At 40.8% G+C, this 16,627-nt stretch overlaps 1 protein-coding gene across 1 annotated transcript in view; it reads left to right on the top strand.

Annotated features, from left to right (window-relative positions):
• Positions 1-4,184: 4,184 nt before the first annotated feature.
• Positions 4,185-16,627, top strand: part of RAB7A (RAB7A, member RAS oncogene family) — a 97,818-nt gene continuing 85,375 nt past the window's right edge. The window contains exon 1 of the mRNA XM_081078933.1: positions 4,185-4,551. The gene's annotated coding sequence lies outside the window, so the exon portion shown is untranslated. The remainder of the gene's footprint in view (positions 4,552-16,627) is intronic.

Here is a 16,627-nt window from a genome sequence, read left to right on the forward strand (position 1 = left end):
TATGAATACATTTCATAAAATACCTCAAGAAACATATGCTTTTTGGTAAATATAGTTTATAATTTTTTAGAATCATGTATTTTCTTAATAGAGTATAAGGCATTTTTTACTAATAGACCCAAATATCTTTAGTTTTTCTGTATTAAAAAGCCCCAAGTAGGTAAACTTAGATTCATTTAACAATTAATGTTTCAGTATTTCATCTTACTTGGAAATAGATCTAGATATTCAATAATCTTTATCTTTTAATTTATTAATTCCATAAAAAATATGTTAACATTACTCATAAAAATTTTATGAGACATAAAACAGAGCCAATTGTTATAGCTATCTTCCTGTTGACAAACCCTATAACAGAGATAATATGAACTTTTTTTATAAACCTAGATAAAAATAAAATATTATATTAGATGTTAATAAATTTAAAGACATGTCTGTTTTCATTAAACTAAAATTAGTTTCAATATTAAATATAGCTTCAGATCGTGTGATCCTGAAAAGTATTTGGGTTAGTTTCTGTTATGCTTCTTTTTTATTTTAACTTTTATTTATTTTAAGTGTGTTTTTCCAGGACACATCAACTCTAAGTCAAATAATTGTTTCAGTCCAGTTGTGGAGGGCGCAGTTCACACAGACCCATGTGGGAATGGAACCGGCAACCTTGTTGTTAAGAGCACAGAGCTCTAACCAACTGAGCTAATTGGCTGCCCTCTGTTATGTCTCTTAATCTACATAAGTGCTTAATTTCTTTAAGCCATTTAAACAGAGCTCTTATATAAACTAATTTTAATAATTTCCTCAGAGGTAGATATGAGTATACATACACATATATGAGGTCTGACAATTAAGTTTGCGAACTCATCCTAGAAAAAGTGCTACCTACCTCATTGCTGAATATCACTACGGTCACCTTCGAAGTACTCCCCTTGGGAAGCTATGCACCGATGCCAGCGCCTAGTCCACCCTTCAAAGCAATTTTGGAACTCCTTTTTCTGGAATGGCCATCAGAGCTGTCATCGTATTACCCTTGATATCCTGAATGTCATAAAAATATCTTCCTTTCAATATTTCCTTTATCTTTGGGTAAAGAAAGAAGTTATTGGGGGCTAGATCAGGTGAGTAGGGAGGGTGTTGCAATACAGTTATTTGTTTACTGGCTGAAAACTCCCTCACAGAGAGTGCTGTGTGAGCTGGTGCATTGTCGTGATGCAAGAGCCATGAATTGTTGGCAAAAAGTTCAGGCTGTCTAACTTTTACATGCAGACTTTTCACCACTTCCAAATAGTAAACTTGGTTAACTGTACAGTTGGTACAAATTAGTGATGAACAATGCCTCTGATATCAAAAAAGTTAGCAACATCATTGCAACAAAGTTCGCAAAGTTAATTGTCAGACCTCATATAGACAGAGACATACAGAGAGACCTGATAGTTCAATCTAAAAAATTTAGCCATGAGACAGGTTTATAAGGCTAAAGAGAAAAAGCCATTAATTTTTAACAGTTGGAATAAGTTAACTTTATTCATCAGGTGGCTAAGGCTTTAAGATTTTCATCTCTCTCATAAACAAGTTTTAAGGAGACTGTGGGCAGGGCAGAGGTCTGCTTGGGAAAGGGAGCCTTTCAGCGACTTGTATTTTTAAAAAGAGCTTTCTTTTCCAATTTTTTCTATCTCTTTTGGGGTTAGTTCAGGCAGCTGAGGGCTGTGTTTACATTTTTGTTTATCTACTTCTACTTCCTATTAGACTTTTACTTAAAATTTCTAAACATGGAGAGTAGTCATCCATCAGAGAAACTCCTGTAGATCGGGCAATAGGGAGGGATATGTGGCAGCAGCTGAAGGAGCATCTGACGGGCTTTTAAGAGAAGATGGTTTAAGGAATTCTGAAAGTAAGGGAGGGATGTCGCTTACACATGCCTTATCTTCTAATTTCTGGAGGTATTTATTAAGTTTAGAACTATTTTCTTGGAGGGAGGCAATGGTTTTGGTCTGGTTTTGAGGCCTCAAAATACCAATTAAAGAAAGCCTCTCATTTGCTTTCGCGGTTTTGAAAACCTTGGCATTTGAATTGAGATCTCAAATAAGCTAATTTGGAAATTTCAAAGGTACCCCATTTGGGCCAAAAAATGTTTAAAATCGTCCTGTGTAATTCTTGTCCAGAGATTAAACCAATTCCAACTGTCAGGACCACAAGTTATTTTTTAACATAAATCTGGTAGGGTTGCTGGATGGCTGCTAGCCAGCACAGGTCATTTTAGAACCAGAATTATTTACTATGTGAAGGCGTCCCTACCAGCATAGCTCGAGAAGATTTTTATCTAATATTTTATGGGTAACTCAGACTCTTGTGACCCCTATGGAGGCGCCTCGTACCTCCTTGAAAAGCCTTATAGAGGGGTCCTCCCCTTAAGAATAAAACTGTCAGAATAAAACTCTCAGATCTCAACCAAAAACATGGGGGATGGAGGATTTGAGAGGACTCACCCAAGCATGCTTCCCCACAGTGGGGGAAGGCAACTTGAGCTCAAAAGGCTTTGAAGGCATGCCTTCAAACAAAGGAGATTAGGGAGCTGCTTCAAATCCGGTCTTCATCACCATTCATGTAAACAAAGTCCAGAGATACCTTTTTCAAAATAAATTTAGTTTATTCAGATAATGACTTGCAAACCAGGAAACATAGCTCTTGGTATGAACCAAGAATACATTCAAAAATGGAGGGGATAGGCCAGGGTTTATAAAGGCAAAAGTTGCAAGCTGTTGATCAAAGAAATGGATTCTAGGGGAAACAAGACCATAAACTTAACATTTGTTTTGTGATTGGTGGGGGCAACTGGACATTCATTCAATGGTTGGCTGACTAAGTGATCAAGTAAGTGGGGTTGTGAGGTGAGAACAATAGGTAATATGTGGTTAATCATTTATCGAGTCCTCGTTTCAGCCCAGGCCTGTAGAACAAAAAGGGTGTCTTTGATCACACATTGTATGGATGAAAAATGCGGTTCTATGAACAGTAACCTCAAGGGTGATCTGATTATAAATTCCCTGTTGGGCAGGTCATGAGGGGTAGTCATACCCCAGGCCTATATGTTCTTTATTGAAAGGTTTTAAGCCAGCCCTGTCCATTGTTCTTGTGCATCTAGGTTAACACACCTTTTAATGCCAAAAGAATGCCCCTTAAAGGGGGTATTAATTCTCAAGAGAGCATGTAATCTTGTTAACTATCCTGCAATGCAATCCTTAAGTTGCTTTCTGCAATCTTCCCTACATCCCCTCCTTAATTTCAAATACATAAAAGAAGTTGCAAAACTGTTATTTTCCAGAGCATTTGAGATTTTGCTCCATGGCATATGTAGTTAGGCTCAAATAAACTTTTGTAAAAATTCTCTACAGGTTTGGATGTTCTTCTGTTGACAATAGTACAGGGAGTATTATTTAGATACAGCAGTACAATCGATACAGGAGTACAGTCAAACAATACAATCAACACAAGGGGGGCTGTTGGCTCTGCAGGCCCATCTGGAGCCCAGAAGGGCAACGTTATGCTTTGCAAGCAGCTTCAGAGCTCAAGCTGTAAAAATCCAAATATTGCGCCACAAATTATGAAATTAATATTCTTATATTTTTAAATCCTGGCTTTTCTGCAAGAGAAAGTGTTCTGTTAATGTGTAATTCTCCTGTGTCTCTACCACCTTGCTACATCATTGGTGCAATCATTTCCAGTTTACTGGAAAGATCAAACACATTGGTATCAGACATATTTGATTCACATCCCTGCTTTACCATTTAGTGTGAGCTAGGTCAAGGTACCTGTGCTGGGTCTGGGTCTCAGTTCTCTATTTCCAAAAGGGTTAAAATAATCTTAAAGTGGTTAAAGTAAGGACAAATAGAGACAATCCAAAGGTGTAGTATGGGTGCACAGTAAATATGGATGCCCTTCCTCTCCCTCTGTAAATTTGTTAAATAACTACTGCCTTGTCTCCCTGGGAAAACCCCCTTCCTAGAGCAAACTTTGTTCATGCTGAAATGCTCGGCACACAGGACTACTTGGTTAACTGGAAAGTGACACTAATGGAAGGTTCAATTTATCTTCTCTTTTCTTCCCCTAGCACTCTTATTCCAGGGTAAACGGGGATGACTGAAACATCCGTTTTGGGTTTCAACATAGCGCCGTCCTGCTCCTTGCACGAGACTCAAAGATGGCGACAGCCTTCTGGGGGCAGACATATTTGTAGCACGTGATCCAGGCTCAGGCCAAAGTAGGCCAAACGTGACGCGGGGTTAAGGCGGGGCTCCTCCCCCGCACCCTTGGCGTGTAGCGACTCGTGACAGGTACTTCCGCTCGGGGTCGCGGCGGTGGCGGAAGTGGGAGCGGAGTCAGATTCTTGGCCGTAAAGCCTGAGGCGGCGGCTGCGGCGGCGTTGGAGGTTTAGAAAACGCCGAGGAGGCCTTTCAAACCGGAACTTGGACTTCTCTGCGCCTGTCCTGCCTTGCGTCTCCTCGGCGGGAGCCCTTGTGACGCGCCCAGCCCGGAGCCCCCAGCGGAGCGGCAGCGGTGAGCAGCGGGCCCAGCCTGGCGGGTGGCCCAGCCCCATCCCCCTCCTCAGCCCCTCGGTCGCCAGGGCTTCGCGTCATCCCTTTCTTGGGTAGGCCCTGGGCCCAGCCCCGACCTCGCGGGGAATGTCCTTGTTGCTAAGGGCCCAGGAGCAGGCCCGGACCGCGCCTGGCCGGGGAGAGGTCAGAGGTTGTCGAAACCGGCCTCCCGGGAAGGTGTCCTGACTTGGGTGGCCGCTGGACACTGGGGACTCTGTGCTGCGGCGAAAAGAGCTAGCTGGTTGAGTTCATTGGAGCGGCGAGGTGGAGGATGTCGAAGCCGACCCCGCGGTGCCGTGTCTGGCGGTGGACGCGATCCAGGCGCCACCAACCGTGCGGGCATTGGTAAAAGGCGCCCAGGGCTGAGCCACGTTCCCATCTGTCTCTTCAGTTGAACAGCCTGACCCTGTTAGTGAGAGAGGTTTCCTGACGGCAACTAAATCAAGGCTGTGAGTCAGGTCACGTGCACTGGGCTCGCTTCAAACACTTGTATACATGTGATACGCCTTTGGCTCTGGGAGACGGGGAACTTTTTATCATAAACTTATTAATGGTAAATGCTGAAAGAAATTTTAAAACTGTATTGTGGGAAAGGTGGTGGTTGACTGTAGAGCTGTGTTTGAATTCCAACCATCTCTTACTGCATAGTGATTCCAAAAAGTGGGAAAATCGAGAATAATAATAACAAACATTTGAGCCTTATTGTATGTTGGACAGCCTGGCAAGACCTTTGCGCAGGTTATTGTGTTTAATTCTCAGAACAACCTTCATAAAACTTTAGTACATAGGTGTCCAGCCAGTTGGTTCTTTCCTGTTGAAAATACTGTGTCTTATCTTTAGATTTCAATAGAACAGGCTCTTGTCTCTTCCTTTAAGCAGCTGATTTAGTCAAGTGACTTCCCATCCATGGATCAATAAAATCTATTAATGTGTTTATCTTTTCAGACTTGGGAGAGTTTGTTCAGGTTTAAGTCTAAGAACTGGAAAGTGAGGTTGTGAGTACTTCTGAATACACTAGCCAATGAGTGAAGCTTAATACTCGCAGCCCTATTCTACTTTTTTTTTTTTTAACTTTGCCACCCAGCTTGTTATATTTAAGTGGGTAATAAGTATGGTAGCTTTAAACAATGTTTGATTTTAGGGGAGGGTAATGATGAGCACCTTTTCATTCATTCATCAAATGTTTTTAGAGTACTGTTCTTCCCCGAAAATAAGACCTAGGAGGACAATTGGCTCTAATGGGTCTTTTGGAGGAAAAATTAATATAAGACCCGGTCTTATTTTAATATAATAATATTTAATTAATATACTAAAGTAAGACCAGGTATAATATAACATAATGTAATACCAAGTCTTATATAATATAATATATAATACTGGGTCTTGTATTAGTTTTTACTCCAAAAGACGCATAAGAGCTAATGGTCCGGCTAGGTCTTATTTTCGTGGAAACTCCGTATCAGGCATTGCTGGATATTGACTCAGGGAGATAGGCATTTTTTCTGTCCTCAAGGAACTTAAAGATGGTGAATGATCATGGTCTGGAATTGTGTGGTGCAATGGTGGTAGAACTTGAGGCTTTTGGAAAGAGGAGTTGTTTCTCATTTCTCATCCCTGCAAGTGAATCTGCAGTAATCCAGACAGTCTGGTGTTCTGGCTAACTTGAAGGCTTTGTTACTTTTAACAACGTTTGTATGGTTTGTTCTTGAAGAGAGTATGGAAAATAATATTACGTTTTGAATTATCATTCTTTTGAAGAGTAACCTTCAACCCTAAACTTATTTCTCCTTTTGCTCTGGTGGCATTTTTTGTTCATGCAAGAGGGAGTTCATGTCACTGCCCTTTTACACTGCACACGTTAGCTGTTGCATGCTCTTTGCGCAAAGGTGCACTTGGCATGCTGGCGTTTTCTTCTTCAGCTGAAGAAGAAAGTTGAACGTAGTGCCTATCAGTCATAGTAAGAAAGAAAGTTGAACGTAGTGCCTATCAGTCATAGTACCAGTATCATCCTAGGTAAAGCCTTCTGCCATCTATCTGCCACAACTGTTATGGCTCCTTTCTTTAAAAGGGGATGTGAGTTTTGCATTTGTGGTAGAACTGCATGAGTAAACAAACAGAAGGGTGGAGTGTAGCAGAAGGCATTCAGAAAACACGTTTTTTAGTATATCCTTCCAGGTACTTGTTAGCAACCACTTGGTACAATTTTTTTTTCTTTGGTGCCAACCTGGCATAAGTCCCAGCCTCATAATCAAAGGGCATTGCTTTATAGTAAAGTGTGGCATTGAATCCAGTTCCTGACCCCACAGTCAAGTGAAGTAAAAAGGTTTTGGTTATTTGATTAGCTTTTAATAAATCTCCGAAGAGATCTGCACTAATAATATTTTTCACCCTGACATTAAATATTAGCCTTCTGATGGCAAAGGTGTAGCAAACCCAGACCACACATCTATGACAGTCATCTTATGTACTGTTCCTCTCTGAAATTTGACATGTTTACCATTATTCCTCTGATAAATTGTCTTCACTCTCCGTCTATATAATTCAACACATACGGCTAAGAAGGATTTGACCAGATATTGGGCTGGGAGTTACAGATGCAAGGTCTTCCATGGAAATAAAGAGAGGAGTCCTCCTGAGTAAAGCTAAACAGTGGTTCCTCTTGGCACTAATATTCTCTGAAGGAGACTGAAGTTCTAGAAATTAACTGCACCCTCCTCCCCATTTTTGTGGCTGCTGGCTTTCTGTTGACTCTGACCTCCCATGTAAAGTTGGCCATTGTATTTTCTGACATACATTCCTATGTGTTATCAAACACTTACCTGTTAATGCTAATAGATCTGTATGCTTCTCTGTCTGCAGTTTGCTGCAGCAACATTTTGCAGTGTGTCTCTTCTTTCATATCTTCTATTTTCTGCTTTTTCCTTCCCACATAAGGCATTAAACTCAGAAAAATAGCTTGTATTTATGTTTTAAAACTTGTTAATGGTGATTGTGGTCAGTGAATCAAAGGTAAAAGTGATGTGGTAGGTGAAATTAGAACAGGCTTTTTAGCAACGTTTCTGACTAGTTTCAATTTTAGTAGTCCAGGCTGTGATTTCAAAAACAAATTTAAGAATAACTACTTGCAAAATGTCTGTGGGGGAGGAAGAAAGCTTGGGTGATGGTTCCAGTGGTGACATACAGTATTGGCTTTGTTGATTTGCCTGAAGATGCAGTACTTAATGCAGGGGACTTCAAGCCTCTGCCTGAGGCTCTCTGTTCTGTTGATGTCATCACTGCTGGAGAGATCAGTCTGACTGCTTCTGTTTTCCATTTTCTGGTCATCTAGGATTGCTTGCGTCAGGACAGAGCAAATCTGAGGAAGCATACTATTAAGGGGGGTCTGGCACCTGAGCAGTGTTAGGAATTCTGTAACCTTGCATGGCTCTCAAATGGGCTTGCTCGTGTGACTGTTCCTGATAAAGTGAAGGAGCATCTTTAGTTTTTCCCTACCCTTTCAAGTAAAGATGGCTTGCTTTTTACTACCGGCTTTCCTGTCGTTACCTAGCTCCGTTTGGGAATCCTTTAAAAATTGTGAAGCAAATAGTTAAAACATTGGTTTCCAATCTTTGTACGCAATTTTAATTAAAACGTTTTATTTCCATTTGACAAAACTTCTAGTTTGAGTTATTTGAGACTGTATGACAAAGTGGCTTTGAATTAACCTCTAAAAAACTGAGTTGTAACAACACAGAGTTTATGAAAAATAGTGCCTCTTACATATGGTATTAAATCTGTCTACCAATTCTCTGTGCAGTTACAGATCTGGGAATTCCCTGAAATAACTGGGTCATCTGAGCAGCCCACAGGTTAAGAGCCACTCTTAAATCCTCTGACCTGTGCCATTCAGTTGATAGTTGTTAAGGAGCATTAATGTTTTGTAGAAATCTTCCTACACAGTATTGGTCTTTAAATGCTTTTCAGTATTTGTGTAGTGCTTACAGTTTGCATAGGATTTCATTTGGTGCTCACAACAACTGTGTCGGCTTCAGAAGCGAGGCGTTTCTGTAGTTCTGCCTGAGATAGCTGAGGCTGAGGCTGGATGGACGCTCAGGGGGCCCCGCTAGGAGAGCGCTAGTCTAAGTCTGTGGAAACATTGCTCAGTGCTCTTTCTGGTTCATCAGCCTGTCTTTTTGGTTACATGTGATCACCATAAAGGCCTCAGCATTTGACTGCTTATAAAAATGTATCTTTTTTCCACTATCTTTCATTTAAATGACATTTTTCTCTTGCTGATTATTAAATTAGTCAGTTCATAGAAAAATAGCTAGAAAAATACAGAAGTAAAAAGAGGAAAAATTACATTCACTTCCCAGAGGAAGACCAAGGTGTTAACTGGTTATTTTCTTCCTATGAATGTATACCTTAATGCTTTCCTTTAATGAAATTGAGTAAAAATATGGTGTAAGAATTTAACTGAGGAGGCACTGGACACTCTTGGATCCTTTGACCTGTCGGACTTCTCCTAATAAAGACTCAGTGATGAGAAGTTGGAGATATCTCCTGGGGATCATGAGACTTGCTGTATTTTTCAAATATTTAATGGCAGTAGGTAAAGAACCTGATGCATCCAGTTCCAGAATGAGGTTTGTTTCCCCTGGTGACACTAGATAAGCAAAGTGTTGCCCTTATTTTTAAGTGATTTGTCGTTATTTTATTAAACTTTGAATTTGAAGTAGAACATACATACAAAAAAGTGCACAAATAAGTGAAATTGGCGAAGTTCCATAAACTCAGCCCTCTTGTGCCTCCTTCAGGTCATTATCATCCCCTCCTCCCAGGGTAACGAGTCTCCTGATTGTTAACCCTAGTTTAATTTTGCCTGATTTGGACTTTGTATAAATGGAATCATACACCATGAGGTGTGATCAATCAATATGGTGAATGCTTAATTAAAAAAAATTATTATAGTAAAAGACACATCACTATTAATCCCCTTCAAAGTACTCCTCCTCACTTCGAACACATTTACCCCGTTGTTCTTACACTTTCTGAAGCAGTTCTGGAAGTCGTCTTTCGTGAGTGTCTTTAGTTGTGCTGTCAGGGCTGCCTCAGTGTCCTGAATCATTTTACTTTGGGGAAGAGCCAGAAGTTGCACTGTGCCAGATCCAGTGAATAAGGTAGATGGGGACACACCGTCATGTTTTTATTTGATAGAAATTGCTGTGTACTAGAAGCAATATGTGACACGGAGCGTTGTCATGATGGAGGATGATTTATGACATACTTTAAAACACCTTCTCTCAACCATATTTCACACTGAACAAGTTGAACCTTGTCACCCACTGTTACTAAGGTTTGATGCACCACTTCCTGTGTTGAAGATCCTTGCCTTTCTGTAGGATGGCACTCGGCAGCAGCCAGCAACCATATTTTGTTATTCACCAGCCATTCACCATATTTTTTTATCACAACAGAAAGACTTCATGTCACACATCATTTTCAGAACTACAATTTCTGTCAGATAAAAACATTACGGTGTGTCCTCATGCACATTATTCACCAGATCTGGCACCGTGCAACTTCTGGCTCTTCCCCAAGTCAAAATGACCATGAAAAGTAAACAGTTTGAATCGACTCAGGACTTCAAGGCAGCCACGACAGCACAACTAAAGACACAAAAGAGGACTCCCAGAACTGCTTCAGAAAGTGGCAAGAACAATGGGGTAAGTGTGTTTGAAGTGAGGGAGAGTATTTTGAGGGGGATTAATGGCATTGTATCTTTTACTGTCATAATTTTTTTTTTAATTTAACCAATTACTGTATGTTTTGATCACATCTTATAAGTACTCTTCTGTGTCTGGTTTCTTTGACTCAGTATTGTTTGTGAGACTGTGTTGAGTGTAGTTGTAACTTGATTTTCATTGCTCAGTAGTATTCCATTATGTGATATACCATAATGTATTTATTAACTTACTGATGGGCATTTGGGTCGCTTGTAGCTTATAGCCGTTACAAATAATGCTGTATGAATGAGCTTGTGTGTCTGTCTTCTGATTGAATACCATGTATCCCTGAAAATAATACCAGAAAAATGCAGTACATATACACATTTCTATTAGGTTAATACTGAGGAATGGAAAGACTAAGTTTTAGGGTATGTATCTGTATTCTTTTACTAGGGCTGCTGTGACAAATACCACAGACTGGGTGACTAACGTACCAGAAATTTATTTTCGCATAATTCTGGAGGCTAAGAAGTCCAAAATCCAGGTATCACTAGGATTGGTTTCTTTAGAAGCCTCTCCTTGGCTTGCAGATGGCCATGTTCTTCTACCTGTGTTTTCACTTGATCTTTTTTCTCTTCATATGTCTGTGTTCTAATATCCTCTTATCAAGACATCAGTCATATTGATTAGGTCCCATCCTTGTATCCTCATTTAACCTTAATCACTTCTTTAAATGCTCTATCTCTACATACAGTCACGTTTTGAGGTTTTGGTGATTAGGACTAAAACATGAATTTCGGGGGGGGGGGGAGACACAATTCAGGCCATAACAATATCTTATACTTTGGTAGTTACTGCCAATTTTCTAAAGTTGTTGTACCAGTGGACACTCTCACCAGCGGTATATGAGAGTTCCACAAATTCCACATCTTTGCTAACACTTGTTATTTTTTTTTTTGTCTCTTAATTTTGCTGCTCTGGTAGGAGCCTGTTTCTTTATGGCGCCATTTAGTACCAGCTTAGGCAGTCCTTGAGGGGGTGAAGAAGTTATTTCTGGAGCAAAATGTGCCATCATTTGAGACTACATCTTGTAAATACTTCTGAAATTCACTGGGGTTAGAAAAGCAGAATGGCTTCAGTCTAGTAAGGAAATAGCCCTAAGTAGTTCCCATTGTGGATTAGTTTTTGCATTTATAACGTGGACACATTGCCAGTGGTAGAATTGGCCCCAAAATATCTATGGGGTATAAATCTAGCCAACCTAGTAGACTAAGTGCTTTCATTCAAATTCTTCTTTGGTCTGATACTTTAGTCCTTAAAATATGTATTCCCTCACACATGATAGAAGTAGTTCTGTTTTACATATTCTGACTACTTAGATATTAGTGTTTGACAGTTTTTTGGCTGAGTGATTTTGAGCTTTGTACATCTACTGTAGAGCCTAGTTTTGTTGGAATATTATTACATGACTTTGTAATAAGAGAACGAGAGGGCTCCCGTTCTAAGCTCGAGGGCAGGGATGAATGTTGAAATATTAGTCAACTTTAAAGATATTTTCCAGTTCTAACTTTGTACAATTAGTTACTATTTGTAGCATGTCAGTTATGCTTCTGGGCCAGTGATTATATGTATGGCTTTCCTAAATAATAAACTGTGTTCTGTGTTCACTTGACAGATTTTTATTGTCTGCTATTAAGAAAACACTGCTGGCAGCTATGGGGAATATAAAATAAAGAACACTGGAGATTTAGAAATTGTGAGAACAAGGCAGATGAGAGTCATAAAAATAGCTTAAAGAAAATGCTAGAGGTGTTCAGTGGCTGGATTAGGTGGGTGCTGAGTGGATTTTGGATAAATTGATATAGAGGATAGACTTTAGAAAGCAATTACAGTTAGAGGGAAGGCGGCATAAGCAAGTGAATGGAGGTCAGGAAATGGTAAGGCAGATGGAGGGACTGCATTATGTCCAATTTGGGAATGACTGTATGGGGGACCAGATTGGGCTTAGGGGAAGATAGGCACTTCAATGCCGCGTTGAAGGGTTGGTGTTTAAAAGTATCACCCAAGGTAATATTTCACTGGGTAATGCTAGGATAGGGTAGATTTTGGTATCCGAATTATGGATGAGGAATGGTTTTAGTATTTGTTATAATTCACCTAAACAAACACATTTAGAGATTGATGGGGCTAGGCCTGAAGTACAAATGTTATGCTCAAACCTTCAAAGATGTGCTTTCCCTGCAGTACCTTTAATACTGGTTAAAAGTGTAGAAACTGGTTTGGGTGATGGGGTAGAGGAAGAGAGCAGTTTGGTTTTCCTCTTGCCAGCCAGCCCACTGTGGGCTCCTCTTAGCACTTTATAGACAATGTATTTTACTAGGTAAATGCCTGAGACGATCTAGGGTTGATACCAAAATCTGTAAGCTATTGAAAATACTAATAATTCTGTGTAACTGTTTTACTGTAGCTCTCTGCTTTCCAGTTTCCCATACTAAAACGAAGAGGGAAAGGGACACCATCTTCATGGCCTCTTGTTAAAAGACTCTTAGTTCTTGGTTTGGTACCTGCCTTTAGAAAGTTTGAAGGCAGTGGGAGTATCATGTGTAAGAATATACTCATCTGGACTTCAGAATCCTCTTACCAAGAATTGCTTTCCAAGGAAGTTGCTTCTTTGTGAAAGTTGCCTTTGTTTTTTTCCCTCCCTTCATGAATGTGATGCCTGGAACAAAGTATATATACATAAACAATCTCTTTCTATTTTTGATTTAAGTTGTCACCATCTTTTTTTCAGATGGGAAAATGTCCTGAAAGTACACGTTCATTGTCATGGAGTCCTGGAGTAGTGGGACTCAGTATTCCCAGTTGGCAGGTTTCTTTTCTTTTTCCTTCCTTCCTTCCTTCCTTCCTTCCTTCCTTCCTTCCTTCCTTCCTTCCTTCCTTCCTTCCTTCCGTCCGTCCTGTTGATGTACAGTGTTACTTTAGTTTCAAGTGTACAACATATTAGGCATTTATATAACTTATATCATCATCCCAATAAATCTAGTACCCGTTTGACACTATACATAATTATCACAATATCATTGACTATATTCCTTATCCAATACTTTACATCCCCATGACTTTTGTAACTACCATTTGTACTTCTTTATCCCTTCACCTTTTTCACCCAGTCCCCCAACCCTCCTCCCATCTGGCAAACACCAAAATGTTCTCTGTATCTTGAGTCTGTTTCTGTTTTGTTTGTTCATTTATTTTGTTCTTTGGATTCCACATGTAAGTGAAATCATGTGACATTTGTCTTTCTCTGTCTGACTTACTTCATTTAGCACAATACCCTGTAGGTCCATCCATGCTACCGCGGATGGTAAGATTTCCTTATTTTTTATGGTGAAATAATATTCCTCTGTGTGTGTGTGTGTGTGTGTGTGTGCGTGCGTGTGCGTGTGTGTGTGTGTGTGTGTATGCATGCTATCTTTTCTATTGATGGACACCCAGGTTGCTGCCATATCCTGGCTACCGTAAGTGATGCTACAATGAACATATGGATACACATGTCTCTTCAAAGTAGTGTTTTGGGTTTCTTTGGGTAAATACTCAGAAATGAGATTACTGGGTCCTTCTTTATCTCTTGTTATATCCTTTGTTTCAAAGTCTATTTTGTATAGTGTAAGTATTGCTACCCCAGCTTTTTTTTTTTCATGAAATATCTTTTTCCATCCCTTTACTTTCAGTCTGTATATGTCTTTCAATATGAAGTGAGTCTTTTGCGCAGTATGTGAAAGGTTTGTTTTCTCATCCATTCAGCCACCCTATGTTTTTTTATTGGAGCATTTAATCCATTCACATTTAAAGTAATTGCTGATGAACATGTAGTTATTGCCATTTTATTCATGTTTTTTATCTTTTTTCTTCTTAAAGAAGCCTCTTTGACATTTCTTCTAATACTGGTTTGGTGGTTATGAACTCCTTTTTCTTGTCCTCTTTATCTGTTCCTTGATTCTAAATGATAGCTTTGCTGGGTAGAATAATCTTGGTTGTAGGTCCTTGCTTTTCATCACATTGAATATTTTGTGCCAGTCCCTTCTGGCCTTCAAAGTTTTTGTTGAGATATCATCTGACAGTCTTATGAGAGCTCCTATGTAGGTAAATAACTGCTTTCCTCTTCCTGCTTTTAAGATTCTGTTTGTCTTTAACCTTTGGCATTTTCATTATGTGTCTTGGTATTGGGCTTTTTGGGTTCATCTTGTGTGGGATTCTCTGCTCTTTCTGGGCCTATATATCTATTTCCTTTTCCAGGTTAGGGAAGTTTTCTGTTATTATTTCTTCAAATAGGTTTCAGTTCCTTGCGGTTCTCTCTTCTTTTGATAGCCCTATAAAGCAAATGTTGGTACACTTGAGGTTGTCTCAGAGTCCCCTTAAACTCTCCCGAATTTTTTTGGATTCTTTTTTCTTTTTCTGTTCTGATTGGGTGTTTTCTGGTACCTTATCTTCTACATCGCTGGTTGGATCCTCTCCTTCATCTAATCTACTGTTGATGCCCTGTATAGTATTCATTTCCATTATTGTATCCTTTATTTCAGACTGGTTGTTTTTTATGTTTTCTATCCATTTTTGTGTTTCCTAATTCTTTGTTGGAGTTCTTCATGAGATCATTGAGCATCCTTATAACCAGTGTTTGGAAATCTGTCTCTGTTAGATTGCTTGTTTCCATTTTGTTTGGTTCTTTTTCTGGAGCTTTGTTCTGTTCTATCTGGGACATGTTTCTTTGTCTCTGAATTTTGGCTGCTTCCCTGTGTTTGTTTCTATGTATTAGATAAGGCTGCTATATCTCCTGGTCTTAGTAGACGGGGAGAGTGGCCTAATGTAGTAGGTGTGCTGTGGGGTTCAGTAGCACAGTCTTCCTGGTCACTTGAGCCACACATTCCAGTCGTGTCCATAGTGTGGGTTGTGTGTGCTCTCCTCTTGTAGTTGAGCCTTGGTTGCTATTTGCACTTCAGGGGCAGGGATTGACCCTCATGCTCATTGGCTGTGAGGACTGGAGGTGACTACAGAGGAGGAGTTGTGGTGCAGGGGCTGACCCTATAGAGCAGGATCTGCCTCAGCAGGGCTCTGGTGCTTGCACAATCTGCCCCTTGGATGTTTTCTCCTTGGAGGCAGCTGTGTGCTGCCCCACCTCATTAGAGGTTGGCTTCTGGGAGAGCCAGCCCCAGGGCCACCTGGGAGGGGACCTGCTGCAGGTCAAGTTCAGCCAGAGCCAGTGCCCCGCCCTGTGCCACCCAACTGGATCCACAAAGAAATCCACAGATAGCCATAGCCTGTGCCGTGCTTGGAAGTGCTTCTAGAGGCCAAGCAGCGAACCAAGGCCGGGTTCCGCTAGTGCCAGACTTAGAGCTGGTCAGCCAGAGGTACAGGATATGCTTAAGCCAGATGCTGCTTGTCTGGGTTTCGTGAATCTTTGAGAGACCCTGGGGAAGTCTGCAGCATGAGCCAAGACAGACGGTTTACAAAACAGCCACTGGAAGCAGCTTGGCATCGTCCAAAATTTGGGCGGGGTGGGGTCTCGAATCACCAGTGTGTGGCCGGTGAAGGGCATTAGCTAGCTTGATGGAGGCTCAGATATGGCAGCCACCTGTCCCTGCCCACCTGAAGGAAGAAGGCTAAACAAAGGAAACAATGGCCTCCCCAGCTCCTCCGTCAAGGAGAAAGCTGCCTCTCCAGCCCCCGTCCTGAAGTTACGCAATTCAGTTCCCCACCATATGTCCATGCCACCTCTCCACCTGCTGCCCTAGCATTGGAGTTCATGGCCAGTGATTTCCGTTGATGACTCAGTCCTTGCTCGGTCCCTGTAAGAGGAGCACCAGGATCTCTAGCCATCCTCCGTCTCAGTCACAATCTCTGCTGGTTTTAACGGCCAGAATTTTGGGGGAATTCTCTCCCCAGCACTGGAACTCTTGGGCTGGGGAGGAGTTGGGACTCTTCGCTTCTCTGGGGGGACTGCCACAGCCTAGATATCCCTCCCACTTTTTAATGGTAACACATGGATGTGGGAACAGTCTGTTCAGCGTCGCTGCTCCTCCTACCAGTCTTGAGGTGGTGGCTTCTGTGTCTCCTTAGTCGTAGGGCTTTGGTTCAGCAAGATTTTAGGTGATTCCCAATGATGGTTATTTTGTAGTTTAGTTGTAATTTTGATGCGATCATGAGAGAAGGTGAGCACAGCATTTACCTACTGTGTAACCTTGACCGGAAATCCCCATTTGGCAGATTCTTGAATTAATAGAGGTAAGAAAAAGAATAGCATCTTCTGTGTAAATTTTATTGTACAGTTTTATT

The sequence above is a fragment of the Rhinolophus hipposideros genome (assembly GCF_964194185.1).
Source record: "Rhinolophus hipposideros genome assembly, chromosome: 17".
In the NCBI taxonomy this organism is placed as follows: Eukaryota; Metazoa; Chordata; class Mammalia; order Chiroptera; family Rhinolophidae; genus Rhinolophus; species Rhinolophus hipposideros.